The sequence below is a fragment of the Pezoporus occidentalis genome, unplaced genomic scaffold (assembly GCF_034315485.1).
Source record: "Pezoporus occidentalis ecotype Australia unplaced genomic scaffold, CSIRO_AGI_Poc_V1 ctg79, whole genome shotgun sequence".
In the NCBI taxonomy this organism is placed as follows: domain Eukaryota; kingdom Metazoa; phylum Chordata; class Aves; order Psittaciformes; family Psittacidae; genus Pezoporus; species Pezoporus occidentalis.
In genome coordinates this window covers 596540-616204 of record NW_026916147.1, presented here as the reverse complement: position 1 = coordinate 616204, position 19665 = coordinate 596540, and the positions used below count along the sequence as shown (strand labels likewise).

The 19665-nt window shown below is 43.2% G+C and overlaps 2 long non-coding RNA genes across 2 annotated transcripts in view; both read right to left on the bottom strand.

The window, feature by feature from the left end:
* Nucleotides 1-19665, bottom strand: part of LOC134155548 (uncharacterized) — a 230547-nt gene that overhangs the window by 18033 nt on the left and 192849 nt on the right. The window lies entirely within an intron of this gene.
* Nucleotides 7974-19665, bottom strand: part of LOC134155547 (uncharacterized) — a 48558-nt gene continuing 36866 nt past the window's right edge. Inside the window, exon 3 of the long non-coding RNA XR_009961614.1 lies at nucleotides 7974-8682. This is a non-coding gene — a long non-coding RNA (uncharacterized LOC134155547). The remainder of the gene's footprint in view (nucleotides 8683-19665) is intronic.

The window sequence follows — 19665 nt, the reverse complement described above, 5'->3', positions numbered from 1 at the left end:
TTTTGCTAAACTAAAGAACTTTTTTTCCATACAAGTGCTTGCCCTCACTAATAAATAAAAGACAGATGTCACGTGAACCTGTGGCCTTATCAGGAACCCTCTGGTGTCACTCCGAAGAGCTAAGGGGAGCAGATGAAATGGTTGATGTTTTTGTGGCCTCCCAAGAGGAAGAAAATAAGCCTGACTTGCCTGCAGAGCTGGATTTCACCTGATGATTTCTGTGTATTTCCTCCTGCTTCTGCTTTTTGTTTCCCTTGCCTCTTTTTATTTTGTATGTTTGTCTCTGCTACACGTTTCAAGTCTTGTTTTGTTTGGGTGCTATGTGTTAAGGAAAGCCAGGCTAATAACAGGACTGCATATTTGTCAATCGCAAACCCTTTCACTGAACAAAGCAACTGAAATATTAGAAGCAAATTAATGATAACATTCACTGTTAGATGTCAAAGCTGTGGCCATAATTATTATTTCATTTACCAAAAACCTAAAAAGTAGGAAAGGACAGATGTGACCTACACTTCATGCAGAGGATCAAGTGGTAGAAATTCGAATGCCATGCTCAATCAATTGGCAATTTTAGCTATACTGCAGCCCCTCCCTGACCCAGGGTTCCTATTTAAAATTTACATACTGCTTAAAATATTTCCCAGAGGTATGAGTTTTGATGTAGTCAGGTCCTTTCAGGAGGTAAGAATACACTACCACTACAGGAATTTTTCCTTATGGTGGCAGTGACTGAAATTCAGCTTTGAGCTTCTCCCATCAGAAACAATTCCTCTTCCTTGATCCTGCTTCCTCCTACTTAACTCCACATGTTGACATGCATTTGGTCTATCAGGAGTTTCTCTTTGATGCTTCCACCTCTACATCTCCCAAATCCATGGTACCCACAAATTTTCCTAGTCTAAATATTCTGCTTGTCTGCATTAGTCTCTGCTAACACAATTCCTTTCCTAGAGTCGATTTCCTCACAGTGAAGCTGAGCCTCATTCTGTGCTGTACAAATTGCAACTACTTAAAGCATGAGGATGAGTAATACTTCTATGTATATTCTGAGGCTAAACTGCTGATTGCTGCAGAGTCCTCAGATGTCATGGTGGCAGCTGAGAATGCTCAAAACAGAGGATACAGCCTAAAAACATGTGAAATATTTGCTCTTGAGGAAAGATCACAGGTATTAACCAATTTGGGAAACAGTTTACCTTTCTTTCTTTCCAATTTCACTGTTTCTTTCATTTGCACTTGTTTAATATTGGATTCTCATTTCTCTGCAAACGGCAATGCAAAAAATAAAGCAAACCCAAACCAACCTGATGAGTCTAAGCTGAGTTTTCAGGCTTCTTCACTCTTGATCTTGTCTTGGTATGGGACAATCTGCTTCCTGGAGCAGCTGCTTGTTAGCATTTACTAAGCATTTTAGACCAGATATAGGGAGCTCCAAGCAGCCTCACCATGTCTGGCCAAGGCAGGTGAAATCTTAGCAGAGCAGAGTTGATATGCAAATCACACTCTTGCAGCTTTTGTCCCAGGAGGACAGTAATTAGCAGCATTTAAACCAAGCAAGCCCTATTTTAACACTTACAAGATATTACTTTTAGCCAGACACTTCATCAGCAACCAGGGAAATAATTATTTCATTCTACTCCAAAATCTACACTCCTCCTTCCCACTGCCTACCATACTCTGAACATGGTTCATTTGCTCCCTTTTGTTCTTACAGCCTTTGGCCAGAAAAGAAAAAAATATTCTATAGTCTGATCAAGTAGGGTGTTCCAGTGAAAATCAAGCTCATGTGTTTTGTTCTGAAATACAGAATCAGCACAGTTTGTTAAATATTAATTTATGAGAACCCTAGCCTGGGAGCCAAGGGAGAAATAGTTGTCATTCAATGGCCTAGAAATAATCTGTGACAGAGAAATCATTTGCTCTGAGGTTATTTGAAATTTGCTGAGTGTTCACTGTTGAATTAGCAGATTTATCCACATTTCATATACAGAAAATAAGCCTGACAGAACCGTGAAGCCTCTGTTACAAGAACATCCCCAAACTGACTGGGAACGCTCTCCTAACCAAACCCTTCCTCTCCCTGTTCAGTGAAACACTACTTATTTCTAGGCTTCTACATTGTGTTTATTTAAATACCTAGATTTTAGAGCACAGACTTAGATTTCAACTTTTGGATGCATCTGGGGAAGAGAAGAGAAAAAGAACAGAGAACACAGAGGGGCCTGGCAGTTTGGGTGGTATTAAAAAAAAGTATTCAGGCAGAGTGTAGTGAGAATAGTGGTTTGAAAATACAGCCCTGAAGGAAGAGTCTCCAGAGAAACAATGGCAAAGGAATAAATAAAAAGAAAGTTATAAATTCATCTATTTGCTCTTCCCTGACCCTTGCTTTTACTCCTCTTCACAGCAACTACCCTGGGAAAGGCACAATGCTTTCCCCTGTCACAATATTGAGAAAAATTGAAATGGGGAAGAAAGACCACCAGATGCTTTATTGTCTTAGGCGTTTCCACATAATTAGCTGGGAATAAAGGTCCTCTGCATGGTTTCATTGCATTGAATGAACTTGGATATTGCTACACAGTAGTGTGTTTTATGATTCATGCTCTGTTATCCAGTGGCTTTTTGAAAACTGCCAACTACTTTATCACTGACGGCCAAGCCTAGGCCTACAACTTAAAATGCAGCAATGCAAAGTTAACTGTGCATGACAGATGTCCATGAAATTGTTTAACACACGCACGCATGCACACACCACACACACACACACTCTCACAAAGCTGTCTCTTGCCCTCCTACTCTCTCGTGCGTCTGTCACTGCGCAGTCAATGTCGGTTTTAAATATAAATAAAACCTGGGTACTGCAGAGGAAACTGTGAGTGCATGGTGAGGACCCCAGGTTGCTGCAGAAATCCTGTTCTGCCAGCAGACTTTGCAGAGAGGTTGTGAGAATAATGAAGCCAGCTCCTCTGAGTGTACTGGGAGGCGGACGAGTCCTCTCTTCTCCTTATTTCCTTCTCCTCTCCCACACACTCTCTCCTTGCAGATATCCTGCAGATGGGAAGCTTGGGGGTGAGGTACCCCAAGATGTTGAGGTTCTTGCTGGGTTTTCAAAACCACCAGGGTTTTACCTAAGGAGCCCCACTTCCACGGGGGAGACTCACAAGGCATAATCTTCCTGCCACTGCACTTTGCACCGAATTGTCTACAAAATCTTCACGAGGTGTTCCTCCTCTGAGGAGAATAGAGGGTGGCCTCAGTGGAATTACTGCCCATATAAACTGGGCCAAGAGAACCAAACTCTCTGAGAGGAACTAAGTTTTGGGCATAGAGAGAGGAATTCATACTGGCTTCATGCAGGAGCTGCCTGGTGCCTGGCATCCCCTCCTGGGATGCCAGGGTCCGGGGGTACGTGGGTCTGTCCCTGCTCCCCAGCCCGCTTGTCAAGCATGGTGGCATAAAGCGAGAGGGGAGTGAGTGTATCCCTCTCCTTTATCTTCCTTCCATGAACAGCTCTATTGATTGCCGTCGGGTTATTAGCATGGGAAGGTGGTACCCAGTGTGAATGCAAGTGACAGCAGCCAGCCAAAAGAAAGGAAACAGGGAATCAGTTCCCCTCAGAAGGAGAGGCAAGAAGTCCCCTGACCCTGCTTGGACTTACTTTGTATTCTGTGAGGGATGAGCTCTTTCCCGAAGGTTTACAGGCTGTTCTAACAGGCAGGAAATAAACCATGAGAAACCTTCCCAGCACTCAGCAAATGGAGGCTGGGGTGACACAGGAGAGCACCAGATGAGTCTGTCACATCACAAAAAAACACAACAAATGAACATAAAAAAACCTCAAAACCCAAGAACAAACCAAAGATGTTTTTCTCTCCATTTTCTTGTGTCTAAACATGTAATTCACTCCTATTTGACTTCAAGGTATTTTGCAAGGGAAGCACTAATTCTGCTATAGGTAATATTGGGCCAGATTCTCTGCCATCAGCCAAGCATACTTCTGTTTTCACAGAGGTGGTCCAGCTTCTTCTGCGCAGTGATTTGGGCTTGTTCCCCTGCCTTATGGACATTAAAAGTAGCATAAAGCTCAGTCTCCAGTAAACTATACCCAAGCTCAGATCGAAGATGATGGTCAGGATTCACAGTAGACCTTGGTGTAACTTCTGGAAAGGATTTCAGAATGGGAACCAAGAGGCTGGAGTGACAGGTGTCACTGATGCAATTTTCCTATGAGGTTTCTTTTTAACGGGTACTTTTTCCCCTCTGACACCCACTAGCAACTCAGACTCATGTGCAATTGTCCGAGTAACCAGTTTCACCTCTCACGCTTAGGGCTAAGTAATGCTTCTCTGATACAAGGGAGTGAAGATCCTTCAGAAATGCCAAGAAAATTTTCTGCTTTTGATCTTTACTAGGGATAAAAATGCCACAGCTCCCTGTCAAAGTTTGTGCCTCTTCAGCACACCATAAAGCAGCCCAGCGGGATGCCAATTAAGCGCTGTGGGATGCCGTGTGTGTTCCTGTATGTCTGCATGCCTGCATGCCTGCCTGCGTGTGTGTGTGTGCGTGTGGCTGGTGGGTGGCCTGCTCAACATTTTGGTGGATGTTTCATTCCCACCCCTTTTACTATGACCCTGGTTAGGCCACTTTTATGCCAGTGACAGCTTCATGAAGCACAAAACATGGAGCAATACATGGCATGAAATTGGCAACAAAGCCGAGCAAAAGAAGGAACAATTCTCTGGCAGGATGTGATCACAATATGGCTGATTGGATCTGGAAGCAGATGCCAGCAGCGGGTATTGTCCCAGTGACTGAAAAGACATGACCCCCGAGGTACAGAAGACAACGAGGCCCTCCTTATGAACCACAGGGGGAGGGGAGAAGAGGTGAAACCAATGAATAAATCAGGCAATGGAAGCAGGGGAGAAAAGAAAATGCTAAAGAGGACTTTTATGGGGGACAGGGGCAGCTCAATATGCAAGAGCGTTGCCTCCCCAGCTAGCTGAACACTTGCTCAGACAATGGCTTTTTAACAGATGGGAGCCCTGCTGAAAGGGGCCAAGTTTTGTGCAGTTGAGAATCCCTGTTTGTTTAGTCTGCTGCTCAGGCAGGTGTCTGCAGAAAGGCAATCCAGCAGGTTAAGTGTCTCAGGGGCGGTTTAAGACAGGCAAGCCAGCATATCTACGATGGCTGGTTTTATTGGCAGGGGACTGATCTTGTTAGAGTTATTTGTGAAGCCCTGGGGAAGGAGAGAGAAAAAGAGACCTCTTCTCCTTTCCTTCTAAGGACAGATTTTCTCAGTCTGGGCAATCAGGCCCTGGTAATAAACTCTACCAGTAGGGATGCTTCATGTCATAGGTACGAACAGAGCACGAAACATCGCAGCTTACATTGTCACAATTCTGTGCTCCTACACACATTTGTTCTTTTCCTCCTTTCCTACAGTACATTTGAAAACCCAGCTGCTTACACTACAGTTTTCTGGATGGGCTTCTTCATCTGTTTTGGCATTTACTAGAGATCATTGAAATTCGACTCACATGGCTCCTGACCTCAGTGATGTTCAATTCTCCTCTGCAGTAACAGAGATGCTGCCATTCTCCTCAGTTAAGGATGACATCCAGCTAAGAAGACTGGTGGGGTTGATTTTTCCCTAGTCACATAAGCACATAGACACCAAATGCCACATACAGGATTGGGAGACCCCAGAAAGTAAGCGCGGTGGGTGTGTGCTGGACTAGTCCAGAGGAGGTGAAAGCCTCACTACTCACTGGATACTTGCTTCCAGACTGGGTAAGAAAATGCTCACTGCGAGAAGGCCAGTGCCAGAGGATGCTTCTCTGAGGATGTCTCCAGAGCAGGATTACAGCCCTAAGCAAACCAGCAAGTGGCAGCAGGTACAGCTTCTCCTTGCAATGTGAGAAATGGCACTAGCTGTAAAATCTTGACCTGTGCCTGGTGTGAGCTGACAGCACAGCAAGCTGGCTGCTTGAACAACCAACATGCCTTTCTCCCTGCCCATAAACAGCCTCTGATAATGTCAGCCCCCCTGTCTTTCACAGAAGAAACTGCCCTCTGTTGAACCATAAAGTGTTTGGTGATACACTCACCAGCAACCAATCTGGGAAAGGTTTTTGCATGGCCCTATTCAAAATGGCAAGCTTATCACAATGTGGATGATGCAAGGAACACAAAGCATGGGGAGAAGGTAAGAGAAGGAAATGGAAGGGAAATATACACTACACCAGGTCTGAGTGGCAATGGGAGTGTCACCTCCCCTCATGCTAGATCATGGCAATCATGATAGCCCTGAATCTCAAACAACTCAATGAAAAGATAAAGAGACACCCACATGGGTTGGATATAGTCTCATTTGGTCTCAAAGCAGTGCAGCTGTGTTCTGGACAGACCCAGTTCTTGGTCCATGTTGTGGTGTACCTGGTGCAGTTGCAGAGCTGCGCAAGGCAGGCATGCAACATCAAATGCAATATCCACCTTTAACTCCTACCTGTGCTATTGACTTGCTAAGTGGTTTCAGAAAGGAACATGACTTCTCTGTGCTCACCCTCCCCTCTGCCTTCTATATCCTTTCTCTTCTTAAAATACACTGAGAGTCATTCTTGGTAAGTGTATGGATTCTATATGCTCATATATTCTTAGCATATATTCTAAGAAAGACTATTTCTAGCTATTCTTCCTCTCAGGAGTGTGGGTCAGCAGAATTTCCTATGCTGTTTCGCCTCGTTTGCTCTGAAACCTCCCTGTAGTCATGATTCACATTGGGAACAAAAACGTCACCTTACTTCTACCTAAGAAGCCCACCAGAGGATTGTTACTTTCAAGGGCTGGAGGCAGCACAATGTTTCCATGACTAAATTAGTGCCTTTCTGCCTTAGGCTCCTCTCCCAGTCTCTCCTCTACCTCCAGATCTGTTTTGAAAAGAGGGAGGCCAAATCTTGTTTCCCATTATATACTGGATTGTTGTGTGACTACTGAGCCCACCCACACGAGATCTGCAAAAAACCCCACAAAAGCAGAACTCAGTATATCGCAAGTTTACTCTCACCCTTTCTACTTTTCTTTAAAAAAAAAAAACAATCTTTCGCTGGTTGGATTGGGTTAAACAGCACAAAATAGTAACCTCCAGACACAGCTGCACATGCAGTTGCATCTTTGATACCTATTTTCTGTCATAAAAAACTTCAGTCTTGAACTAGCAACAGACACAAAGGTTTTTCTAGTTACTTTCCAGTTTGCAAAGCCTCTTAATATTTTTGGTACAAAGTTAAATATTTTTCTTCAAAGCACCTAAAGACAATGCTAATGCTTTCTGAATTTGCCTCTTCCCATTTAGTTATCTTGGTACTATTCATTTTTAGAGGCTTAAAGTAGGGTTTATGCGGCATTAGTATTCATAGGCACTGCCTAATTTACTCTTATGTTCGGGTACGTAAGTGGGGGTTTTCAGATGAAACAGAGGGGATTAGATCTAGATCACTTGCTCTGAAGAAAAGTTGTAACATGCTCCAACTTTCTGCTCTTTTCAACACAGCACCAATTACTAAAAATAGACTTTTTATTCCTAATAAAGAAAAGTAACTGCTTCAGTCTTGGAAAGAAAAATTATTGTATGCGAGTGTAAGAAAAACACAAAGTCCCCAGCCCCTCCCTCCACCCTCTCCTTTTCACAAGAATGAGGGATTATCACCACTGATCCCTAACGCCGCTCTCAGTGCACTGGCTTCGCACTGTTGTGGAGGCCCTGGGTGCACTCCAAGCCCTTGATGCGGGGCTGGCAATAGCCACTGCTGCTTGGGAAGGTGGGCTGGCCACTGACCACAGAGATGCCAGATGCAAGGGCTGTGCTCTGGCTGTTGATTGTTAGCCATTGCAATGGGAGGTAAAGGGGTTTGTGTCTGCCTCAGACAGCACTTGGGGAATCACCCTTGTTCATGGAGGGGAGAACACTGTAAGGTCAGAATGTCCCCTGCCTAGCTTTCACAGGCATAGAAATTTGCTTCCACTTACAGATATGGCTGAAGGAGAAACTCTTAACAAAAGCTTTTTCTAAACCTTCAAAAGCATATGGCTGGAGGGGAAACACACTGCCCTTTGATTCTGTTATAACTCAGATTTTAAACATCATTACTGTTAAGTACATTGACATTTGAAAGCAAACACAAATTTTCATCACTTTTTCGTGTATTTTTGGTTTGGAAACAAGACAATTACCTCCCTAAATTCCATTTATGTTGCGAATTTGATTTGGAATATGTAAACCTCCATGAGATGATAATGCAGTTAGAGGGATGTGAAACAATGCCTTGTTTCCCTCTTGGGCAGCTATAGGGAAGCAGGGTCCAAGCCCTCCTGCAGACCCCCCGCACCCCGCAGGCCCTCCTGCCTTCAGCCCTGCACAGACACAGCCAGCCTAGGGTTACTGTTAGCTTGGATGCTGCGTTTCTTTTTGGTGCCCTCCAGCGGCCAAGGCAGTCCAATGGGCTGCGGTTGACCAAGGACGTGCTCAAGCAGCTGGGGTGGATGGGGCAGGAAAGGCAAGCACTTCAGCAAGATCTTCTTCAGATCTCTGTACTAGGGAGGGAAAGGTGTCATTCCAGGCCCACTTTTGTTCCAGGGACAGGTATTCACTATTAAGGTATATTGCATTTTTCTTTCCCCCTGAGAAAGGAAGACATCAAACAATTTCAAGAGGTCAGAATTCACTGTGGGGTAAAACCAACGAGGTCAGCTGAGTATCCATAGCTACATGCTGTTACTTGAAATGTGTAAACATAAACTACTCGTATGCTTGTGAGAGTATATCAAAGCCATTTGGGGCTGCTCATTACCTGACACTGTATCTCAGGTCCAGGTATAACTTTTAATGCTTTTAATGGCTGTTTTGCATTTTGTCCTAATTATGCCACTAATTTGCATCAATATAAGCACACAAAAGGACTTTTCAGACAATAACATTCTTCTAACCAAGTCAACCAAAGAAATGAAGCTAAAGGATGACTGCCTGGGCAGACCACCAGGACCTGGGGCAATTAGACATCAAGGTTACATCTAGATGAGCACAGTTCTGGGCATGTGAATGCAGTTATCTGCCCCAGCAAACAGCTACAACTTTCCCTGACACTGTTTTGGTTCATGCCAACCTGCACCTTCTTAAAAGATGCCCAGGTACAATTCCAAAGAGTGCACATCTGCACCTGGCATCACTCACAAAAAGCAGTGTATGTGCTTCACCCTGCCCCAGAAGCTAAGAGGATTTACAAGCAAAGCTGCAAGCCAGTGGCCTCTGTGCCTGGGAACACTTCAGAGCATGTTTAATTGTGTTGTCTTTTGTAACCCAAAGGTCTGCTTTCCCCTGGGATTCTGAAATTATAGCGGTTGCTTGGCATCAAACCCTAAGGACATTGCACTGCTTGTTTTATATCAAGTAGCAGTACAATTTATTACATAATGCAGACAAAAGTAGGGGCTGCAAAGTCTGTCATTCCTGAGACAGGAAATCTTGCTTTTAAAGCTGCACAGATGAATTCTGATACAACCTTTAACCATCATCACTACCTCAGCCCTTCACAAACATTACTGAATTCACTTCTGTAAAGTCCTCATGAAAAGCAATACTTTTTTGTGCACTCATTTCCTACATGGGAAATGGGCACTGGCAGATTCAGATGAAGAAAACTCACTTTTTAATTTTTTGAAGTATTTCTGCTTGCTTTTTCCAGCTGTTAAAATGGTCCAGTTTTAGCCCTATATACATTAGAAGTACAGTTCCCTGTTGATTTCAGGTACTGAACTAACTGAAGGGCAATTGTATCCAGGTTGCTGTGCTCTTCGTTTATTTTGCATTTAGTCTTGGCCTCAAGCCCAGGAAGGACAGATATCACAATGAAATCTGATTTTCTAGTAACTGCATAAAATGTATTTTCCACTCACCTTTCTCCTAGAAATGTATAATCTTCTTGGGTTGAAACTTCACACAGTATTCAGGCATTTAACACAGAAAAGGTGCTGTAGGGTAGGTGGGTCCAGAGAAAAAGCTGGTCCTGAGAGCTTTTCTGTTGGCACTACTCTTTCCAATATTTCCCTGCAACAGCTGGTCTGTAGTGGTGAAGTACCACTACAGTGGTCTGTAGTCAGTGAAGCTCGCTTTTGGGAACAAACTGGCTAAAATTACTGTTCTTGTTTAGGTAAAGAAGGCCCTGGCTGGTGCAAATGGTTAAAATGGATAATGGGAGTAAAAAAAAAAAAATAAAAAAAAAAGGAAAGAAACAAAAGTGCCATTTAATGTCACTGGAGATGCAGTCCTGCCAGCCCTCAACATTTTACTGTGAGTTTCATAAAATAGTTAATGAAATACTCCAGCAGAGGCTGGGCTGCACAAATGCATCAAGTTTTCCATGGAAGAACATCTCAGTTCTTCATGCAGCACTGAGAAGCTTGAAATCACCACCCCAACGCATAAGAAGAGCTTAGAAACCAAAAGGCCCCCCCTGCATTTCCCAATTTGTGATTTCTGAAAAGCTTACCATTTCTAAACCACCTTTGTGTTACTTTGGTCCCTGCTTGTGCAAGGCTTAGAGGTGCAGAGCCAAGCAGGGACCCCCTGTCAGGTCATTCTGCATATGATTTTTGAGAGCATACCTCATCATGAATCTGTCCACAAGCAAGTGGGAAATAAAGCCCTCCAGAGATGAGTGTGGCACATGCACATCCTAGGACACAACAAACCTCCCCAGCTGACCTCCTCTGTGTTGTGAAAGCCATCCTTAGACATCCAGGACCCAGTCTGCCTTGGGTAGCAATGTCTGCTAACTGGTGTTGAAGCACAGAATGAACTGAACATGTTGTTCTCTTTGTAAACTGGTTTAAATGGACAGAATGCTTGACAGACTGGAGCTTCCAGCTCTGCTTGTTTAGCAAGGAATGCTCTCTTAATTTCTTATTGTGGCACACAAGATTTAGTGCAGATCCTTTAATTTAAATGTCAGAATGTGAGCAGTAATTTATTTCCATAAAACGAAAAGCAATAAAGTCAAATATATTAAGCTCTGGCTGTGAGAGCTGAGATTATACAATTTATAATTGTACAAAACACAAACAGCAAAAAATTACCCCACAAAGGATGAGTTATTATCACTCACTTAAGCGTTGATTCAGGGCTGGAGAAAGCAGTTGCAAGAAAATTAAAAAGAAAAAGGAAACAGAAGGAAAAGCCGAAGTACCTGGGACACTGAAAGGCCCTTGGTGACAGCAGAAAGTGGAGAGCAGGCGCATCTGAGGTGTCCCTTCACCTGATGGCCTTCCCAAGCGCTCCTCTGCTGCTCCTCCATGCTTTGCGCTCTGAGACTTGCTCTGACTTCCCATTTTCATATTGAGAAACCGAGTCTTGGCTACAACCCATCATTTTCATATGTACCTTACACCCCCAAAATGACACTCCCTGACAAACAATAAAGTATGTCTAGGAATAAGATGTTGTGTTCCTTGCAGCAGGGACCATCTTTTTTCAGCACCTGGGACAGATGAAACCTGGTCCTCAGTCAGGTCTTATCAGACACTAGTGGTAACACAACTCACAATGTGACACAGGCATTCAGATGCTGATTAGCTGCGCTGAATCAGAATGACTCCACATACAAGTAAAGTTAGATTGTGAAAACACATCTCTCTGAAAGGAGCACCAATATTTCAGATGGTATCTGCACCAGAACTTCTCCAGGAATTTGGCTCCGATCCCCCCTCTGTTAATCTAAGCTGTCCATAAAATGACCATCTAGTAACGAGGAATATCTGAATTATCCTGGCAAAACCCAGCATTTGGAGGAAGCATGTAAACATCAAGGAGCCCAGTTAAAATGCACAATGGGTAAGACAGCCTTGCTACTGGTATTTAATTGACAGAGAAGCAGAACTGAGGACAAAACCACTAGAAATGCCATTCAGAGATTGATTTATACCACAGTTTGAACTATTACAAAAGCCACTGAAGCAGAGCTACAGAAACAAACATCTGGTGGCTGCAAACCTGCCAAGCCTCCCCACTTTCATGGCTGACCCTTACGCTAAATGCTGGGGAGAGGCTAAGAACAAATTTGCCCTGTGCACCATTTCTGGAGAGTGAATCACAGGCCCTCCCAGGTCCACATGGTTGTTGGGGCTAGAATGTGCTGGTCCACATTTTTTTCCCTTTGACATAGTAGAGGCTGGAAAAAAATAGAGTTGTACCAGGAAAGTCTACAGTCATGGAATCATTTAGGTTGGAAAAGACCTTTAAGATCATCAAGTCCAACTGTTAACCTAGCTCTAACCACATGTACACTTCTTTTAAATAACTCCTGGAATGGTGACTCAGCCACTTCCCTGGGCAGCCTGTTCCAATGCTTCACAACCCTTTCCATGAAGAATTTTTTGCTAATCTCTAATCTAAATCTTTGGTGCAGCTTGATGTCATTTCCTCTTGTCTTATCACTTGTTACTGGGAGAAGAGACCAGTATCCACCTCATTACAACCTCCTTTCAGGTAGTTCTAGAGAGCAATAAGGTCTCCCTGCTCCGAGCCACTTTTTCACCCAGGCTGAACAGCCCAAGTTCCCTCAGCCAGTTTCTCCAGAATGGATGCAGGAAGGGCTTCCTTGGCAAAAGGTGTCTGCTGTGTTTTTTGAAATTGGAACGGTACGACTGGGCACAGCTGCAGGACCAGGAGGATGCTAAATTTTGGGACCTATGGGATTTCCTTACTGTTTCTACTTGCAATCAGCCGGAGAATTTAGGAGTGGCTCTTCCAGTACCACTTAATGCCATCACTTGCAAGCTTAACTGAAGCCTGAGGAAATACTGATTAACAGTATTCATCCTGGACTGGGGCTTAGCCACTCCCCTCCTTTTTGCTAACCCTTAATGTATTCATTGCCTTATTTTCATACATGCTGATTGAATAGCGATTTATTCTGCTGGTGCTAGGCTAGTCCCCCCATACTAAATGTGAAATCTTTATTCTAACCAATGTCTAAATCATTGTTTTCTGGCGGCACAGATCATGTGGCACAGATTATTAATAGCTCTGGTCTCTACACCACTTGACACGGCGCTCCAGCTGTCATTCTGCTCCCTGGCTCGTATGATTCTTGCACTGGTAAAGTGCCAGGCCCGGGCCGAGCCCATCAGTCACTGTCACCCACCACCCAGTGATGAATAGCCCCACGAGCACCGTGGCGAGGCCCCAGCTCCCGTTCACACGCGCCTGACTTTTACCGGCTCCAGCACACCAGCTGAGGCCGGTCCCCGCTGAGGTGGGCCGTGGCGACCTGGGAAGACCACCCCCCCGCGCCCCGGATTAGTTAAAAATGAAACAAATCCTAATGCGATCATGTCACTAATTATGCATTTAATTCAGTTATAAGGAGCTAATGGCTCCCCCAGTGACAGCTTTTACTGGTAAAAGGCAATTCATTCCTGAAACTGAGAAATCTAATTACACAAAATGCTTCGTCCTAATCCTTTCAAAGAATAATCTTATTTGTAGACATTAACATCCCAGATGCTGCTGCTGTTTGTCCATTATGACAGTGTTTGTCCTGAATAATGTATAAATAGCTCTTTCTGGACAGTTGCATGTCACTAAATCAATACAATTTGCTGCCTTCTGTTACATTAAGTCAGCCTGGGCAAGCTGGAGAAAATTAACCTTTTGTTTCCCACTCAAAAGGGCCTTTGAAATTAGAACAAGAAAAGGTTGGAGTGCCTATGGGAATCATGAGGTCTTTTTTTTTTTAAGCCCATAAAGTATTCAGCAGATCCACTGGCTGGTGATGGATATATCATCAGAAAAATTGACAAAACATTTCCAGGCAGCAGAGGAGGAGTAAAAGGCAAAATTATGTTCTGCTTTCTTGTCTCTTCCGTAAATGTTTCAAGTTTCTTCTGCTTGAACCAGCTTAATTGTGGTAAATGCTTGCCATAGTGTTTTGTTGTCAAGGGAACAGTACTGCTGCTAAGATGTTCCCTAGCAGTTGTGGCTGCTCCCACTGCTAGCGAGGTGGGAAACATCCCCATGGAGTTGCTGTCTACACAAAAAGCCCTTCAAACACACAGAAAAACCTAGAGAAGAAAAAGTCATTCTCCCATGTGGTATATAACTGAGAAGATGAGCTGTGGGCACACAGCTTTGGACAGAAATGCCACTGAACGCACAACTGGATTTTAGTGTTTTGTCCTATTTATCCTATGTGTTAAGAAATATCTGCCTGTGTCTGTTGCTGTGTTAAAGTAATCAGCTCTCTCCCAGTTTTAGTAGAGGAGTTCCAAATTTCCATGTGATGTTCTGGTAGGATCCCAGGAGACACTTGTAGGATTCCCTAAATGTCGCTCATATTTATGAAAGGCTCTGAGAGATTTGTTTTTAACCATAAACTCAAGCCCCACTGAAGCCTCTATTCCTTTGCAGGGACAAAAAGTGCAGCTGAATAATGTGGAGAACAGAATATGGTTCTGATTGAAAAGGAAAACACAGGTCCCACCAAAACTGTACCTCGAGTCAAAGTAAATACGAAGGGTATGTACTCAATGTTCCACTATAAAGTTGTTAGGAAGCTAACCCACTGGCAAAAAACAGTGCTGAGAAATTATGTCCAAGCTCCCTGTAGAGTAGAAGTGACAACTTCAGCATTTATTCTGTCCCCAGCCTCCATGCATCTATTCCGCAAGCTTACCATCCATGTCCCTAATTCCACTGGTTTGTTGAATCAGCACAGAGGGAATTCTGAGAGCAGAAGGTCTGGGGAGAAATTAAGAAGTAATCTGCTGTTCAAAAAGTGCAAAGTGCAAATTAGGAAAAGCCAAGTATCCCCATTGTGATTTGGGTTCTGTCTTAGTGGGAACAGCTTCTATAGGCAGTCTTCAGGGCACTGTAGGAGGTGAAAAAGGTAGAATAGACCACAGCTTCACTAGCACATACCTATCCCTCAGACACAGACTTGCACAGAGCTCTTGCTTCCCTTGCACACAGCTCTAACAAACTCCAATGGCAAAAGAAATAGTCAAAAGTTTGCTCTCAGAACCAAAAATCAAATAATAGTCTTTACCAAGAGAAATAACCATACAACAAAGCATTCATGTCTGCTACCCTGTGAAAGGATACATGGAGGGAGCTCCCTGAGGCTGCACGTATGCTTGTTACCGTTAGGAAGAGCATCATGATGACAAGGGCTATTCTGACTGCTTCCCATACAGATAGATCACATCTGGTAGCATAACCACTTACACTATGATTTCAAAAGCATTTTCACCCTGTTTTCTCATTTTGCAGATGATTATTACTTTTCCATGCCCACCTGGGTTTCTTCATTTTACTCTTAAATAAAGTCTTATGGCAGGTTTCTCTTGTAAGAGCTGCCATAAGACAATGCTCTCCAGGACCTTTTCCTGTTTGTAGCCTCCTGGACTAGCTGATGGCAGCTGCTTTGCTAAAATGAGCTTCTCTTTGCGTCCTCATCCTATCAAGAGAGTGGCTCCAGAGAGCTACAAGCACAGCATCCTTCACTGCACCACATTGCTGTATTTCCATTGCTTTCCGTGGATGTAGTCAGATTTAGAGACTGGGAGGATGTTACCTTTGGGGTCCCCCCATGAAAGCAGTGATTAACCTGTGACATCACGGATTTTTTCTGGAAACACATGCCTGTGAGGCAAGCACAGAAGAGAGACCTGCAAAACCTATGTGCCCTGCGGCATGAGCCTCTTGTCCTAACCACTTACTCTGGCTCTGACATCATACTGAAGCTGGCGCTGGGAATGGTGTGTGGCAATGGTTTTAAACTGATTGCACTACTACAGAGAATGTGAAACCACTTCTTCAGACTCTGCTGTTACCGTTCTGTGGCTACGACATAGATACATAGTTATGTCAGGTCAGCATTTTCCACATGTACTAAATGTATTTAAAATATTCAATGTATCTGTTTGAATATTTTTAGGGGGATTAATTGTTCAAATCTAAAAAGTTTATGCGACTCTAATGGACTACTAATGGAAGAAGCTTTTAAAAAAATCTCTGCGTTGTTCTGAGACCGGACTGTGACCTAACTACCAGGTATAATATGTACCAATATCTATCTTACACTGTGAAATTTAGACTGCAAATCCATTATGATAGTCTGTGTCTTTATGTATTGTGCGCTGCTGAGCAAGCTCACAGAGCTCAATAAATAATAAATGGTAGGAACTTGACCTTGAATATTAAATGCGATCGGAACCATTCTTCACCCAGGAATTTGGGTTTGTTTTCCCCAGAAGCTTTAAATTGGAGATCGAGATGCAGCTGTGGCAGAAAAGCAAAGCTAGCAGTGTCTTCTGGCTGGGCTGGGTCTGATTTTGAGTCACTGTCTGTTCCAGTGTCCGGCTGAACCCAGGACAGCATGCCAGCTCAGACAGTCCACTGGTGCCCCTCTCACCCACAGAGTCTCCAGCTGCCTCTTTGGATGGCAGGTGCCTTACAGGTGAGCTCACCTGGGACATGAAATGCAGCTTCCCACAAGATGATGTCTTTCAGATCCCTACACCAAACAAGCTGACAGGTTCTTAGCAAAGCTAATTCACAGTGTAAAACTCAGATCTCACATTCCTTAATCAGTTACAGAGGAAAAAGAAGAACATCATCTTCTCAAGTGAGGACCAAGTATTTCAAATATTCGTGGAACAATCTCCTTTGACCATCTCAGAAATAATTTCTCTATTGCCTAAACAAAGACAGAGGCAAAACACAGAAAAACTATCTCCTGACCCCAGTGGTTTGAGCGGGTGCCTGGAACCTCATTCAGTTATCAGGATACTGTGAGGTTACTAATTTATTGCTGTTAGCTAGGAGGCCACATAGAAAGGGCTCTCTTACAGCTCTCATGATAAATAATGGTTCACTCCTGCTTAGTAACTATTGCTTAGTAGCAGGTTTAGTTTTCATTTAATTAAACAAATTGGACATCACCTCTGGTTATCTGTAAGAAAAGAACACAGAAACTGGAAGATGCAGAGTCAGGAGGGTGAGAAAAAAAATAATTATGGTATATTTTCCTTCCTGAAGGAATCATGGGTCTTTGGAAAAGTCTTTTCACCCCTCATAAAAGTCTTTTCACCCCTCATGCATTGCCACTGGTTTGTTTTGTTTTGTTTTTTTTTTCTGTGTAAAACATTGCTGGAGAGAGTAAAATATTCTGCCTCTGAAAGACATGAGACTTAAGCTACTCCTGGGGAGATGAGAAGCTTACACTACTTTGCTTGCAAGCTCTCTGGCTAGCAGATGGTTTCTCTGTGCTGTTTTACATACATGCATGTTTTCATACATGGCTTCATGGAACTGGTCCTCTGTGGGGAGCTACTTTCTGTTTTTGAAAGGCTAATCCTGTCATTGTAAAGCCAAGGCTTACTCTGCTTAGAGCTGTCATGAGAAGCATGTCTGCTACCAGAATGGTGGAACTAGACATCTGGATCAGAAAGGCAGGCATGAAAGAGTGACTAGTACACTGAGAAGTGATAATGTCTCCTGGCTAAAAAGTGAACTACAACTGAACCAATGGCAAGATAAGGGAAACCTCTTTAATTTTGCAAGTCTTTGGAGCTTTTGGGTGCACTTTGAAGGCCCATGGAGCCAAGGCAAAGAACTGACCCCATCCTGTCAAAGAGGAACACAGAGACTTGTGTCCTTTCAGAGGTGTATATGTGCCCAGGGACAGCCTGAGGAAAAATGCAAGGTGGGAACAGAGAAAGAGAGTGGACAAGTTCCTGACCTTTCCTTCAGGGTTGCTGTTCTTTTGTTTCCAGAGTGAGAAAGGGTTTACTAAGAGTGGCATTTGAGGTCAATACTTGGTGTTATCATCACACATCTGAAATTTGAAATTAATATAAAAGAATCTCCTATTATAAAACAAGTAATATTTTCATGCTATGGAGCAGCACACAAAAGGAAAATCAATCGCAACATCATTTAAGAGAGAAGTCAATAATATCTGCATTTTTCCCAAAAATACACCTAGAAAAATTGCTTGGGTACTGGCTACAATATATGGCATCCTTTCCAGCTGTATTTTCATGTATTCTAGGATACTTCATTGCTTGAACTGTTTTAACAATCAGTAAGAAACAAGAAGAAAAACATCATGTACTCAACATTTCTTGCCAGGATGGGATGAACAGCATCAGAGCTATGGCAAAATTACAGATTCACATAAGAAGTACTTTTAAAATGTAAAATAATAAACATAATGTTATTGCTTACCAAACAATCACAGCAGCAACATTTTGATTCATGCTGAATGCAGCAAGATAATCCATGCACTGTACTGAAAGGCTTTGTCCCTTGGGATTACCATTTCAGATATACTGCTTGCATGGCACACCCAAAATACCAGAGTTACAGTAGAGCCCTTTTGAACAGCATCTGAAGGTGGCAAAGGAAAAGCAGCATCTAGTAGACAACCATTAGCTCTGCTTTGCCACTTGGTTCATTGGAAAGTTTGTGTCTGCCTAAGCAGACCTGTGTGGTCAGGCAAAAAAGCCACAGCTGAGCAGCAGGGCTCAGGCACCCCTCCATCACTGTCAATAAGTGAAATGAAGGGCCTTTACACCATTTCATTTACTATTTCAATGATTACATAGATCATTGCCTTCTCATTGTTTCAGTGATAGATTTAATTAACTTCCAATTAATCACAGAGGGTGATATTTAATGCTCAGCCCTGCACCGAGCACAGTGTCACAGACCAAAGAATATATTTTGAAGGCTTCAGTAATCAAGAGGTCATGGAAGATAGATGTTCTTCACCAAAAGAGAGAGAGAGAAGATAAATTTGTGTGTCCACTCTGCTCTGGCTAACTGTTTTAGGATAATTGTTTCACATCCAAATTATAACTTTCCAAAAGGTCCATCCATGCACAAAGAGAGATAAAAGGGAGGAAGGGGGGCAGGTAGTAGAGTCATGTTATAGAGATTTCATAGGGCTGTAATTCCTCTCTGCAGGCAGCAGTGATGTTTGCAGCTGCAATGGTTAAGGCCCTGAAAAATGGGCAGAAAAAGATTTCCTGTAAAGATACTTCCATTTAGATAGAATGATTTAAAAAAAGCAAACCCAAATCAATGACAAAAAGGAGAGTTTCATTACACCAAGGGTGATTACATTCAGTACAAACTCTACATCTCATCTGCTGCCTTTCTAGGAGCAGGGTGTCAACGTGAGGGCATCTGCTGGTGGCCTTTTAGAAGGGGTTCAAAAGATTTCCATTAGAAAAAAAAAGCCCTATTACTTTAAGCAGAAAAATTTACTTGATAGCATCTTCCTAATAAATCTAGTGAACATACTTGGGGTAGCTGTGCCACTTTAAAGAAAATCAGATTTTACATATAACGGATCTTTGGGATATTAAAAGCAATTTTGTTTCTTTTGACAGCATTCATGTCAAGCTTTCATCTAAGACAGTGCCTAAAGGTGCCACCGTAATACAAACAGTGACCAAGTGACCAAGCATGAGAGCCCTCCAAGTTGGCTCTCTGTTTACTGGGCAACATCTGATCAATTCCAAAACTTCCACCTATTCAAGCTGCGGGACGTGCTCAGCAAGGCCTGGGCTTGCAGCACATCAGCTCTTCCCTGGGAGCTA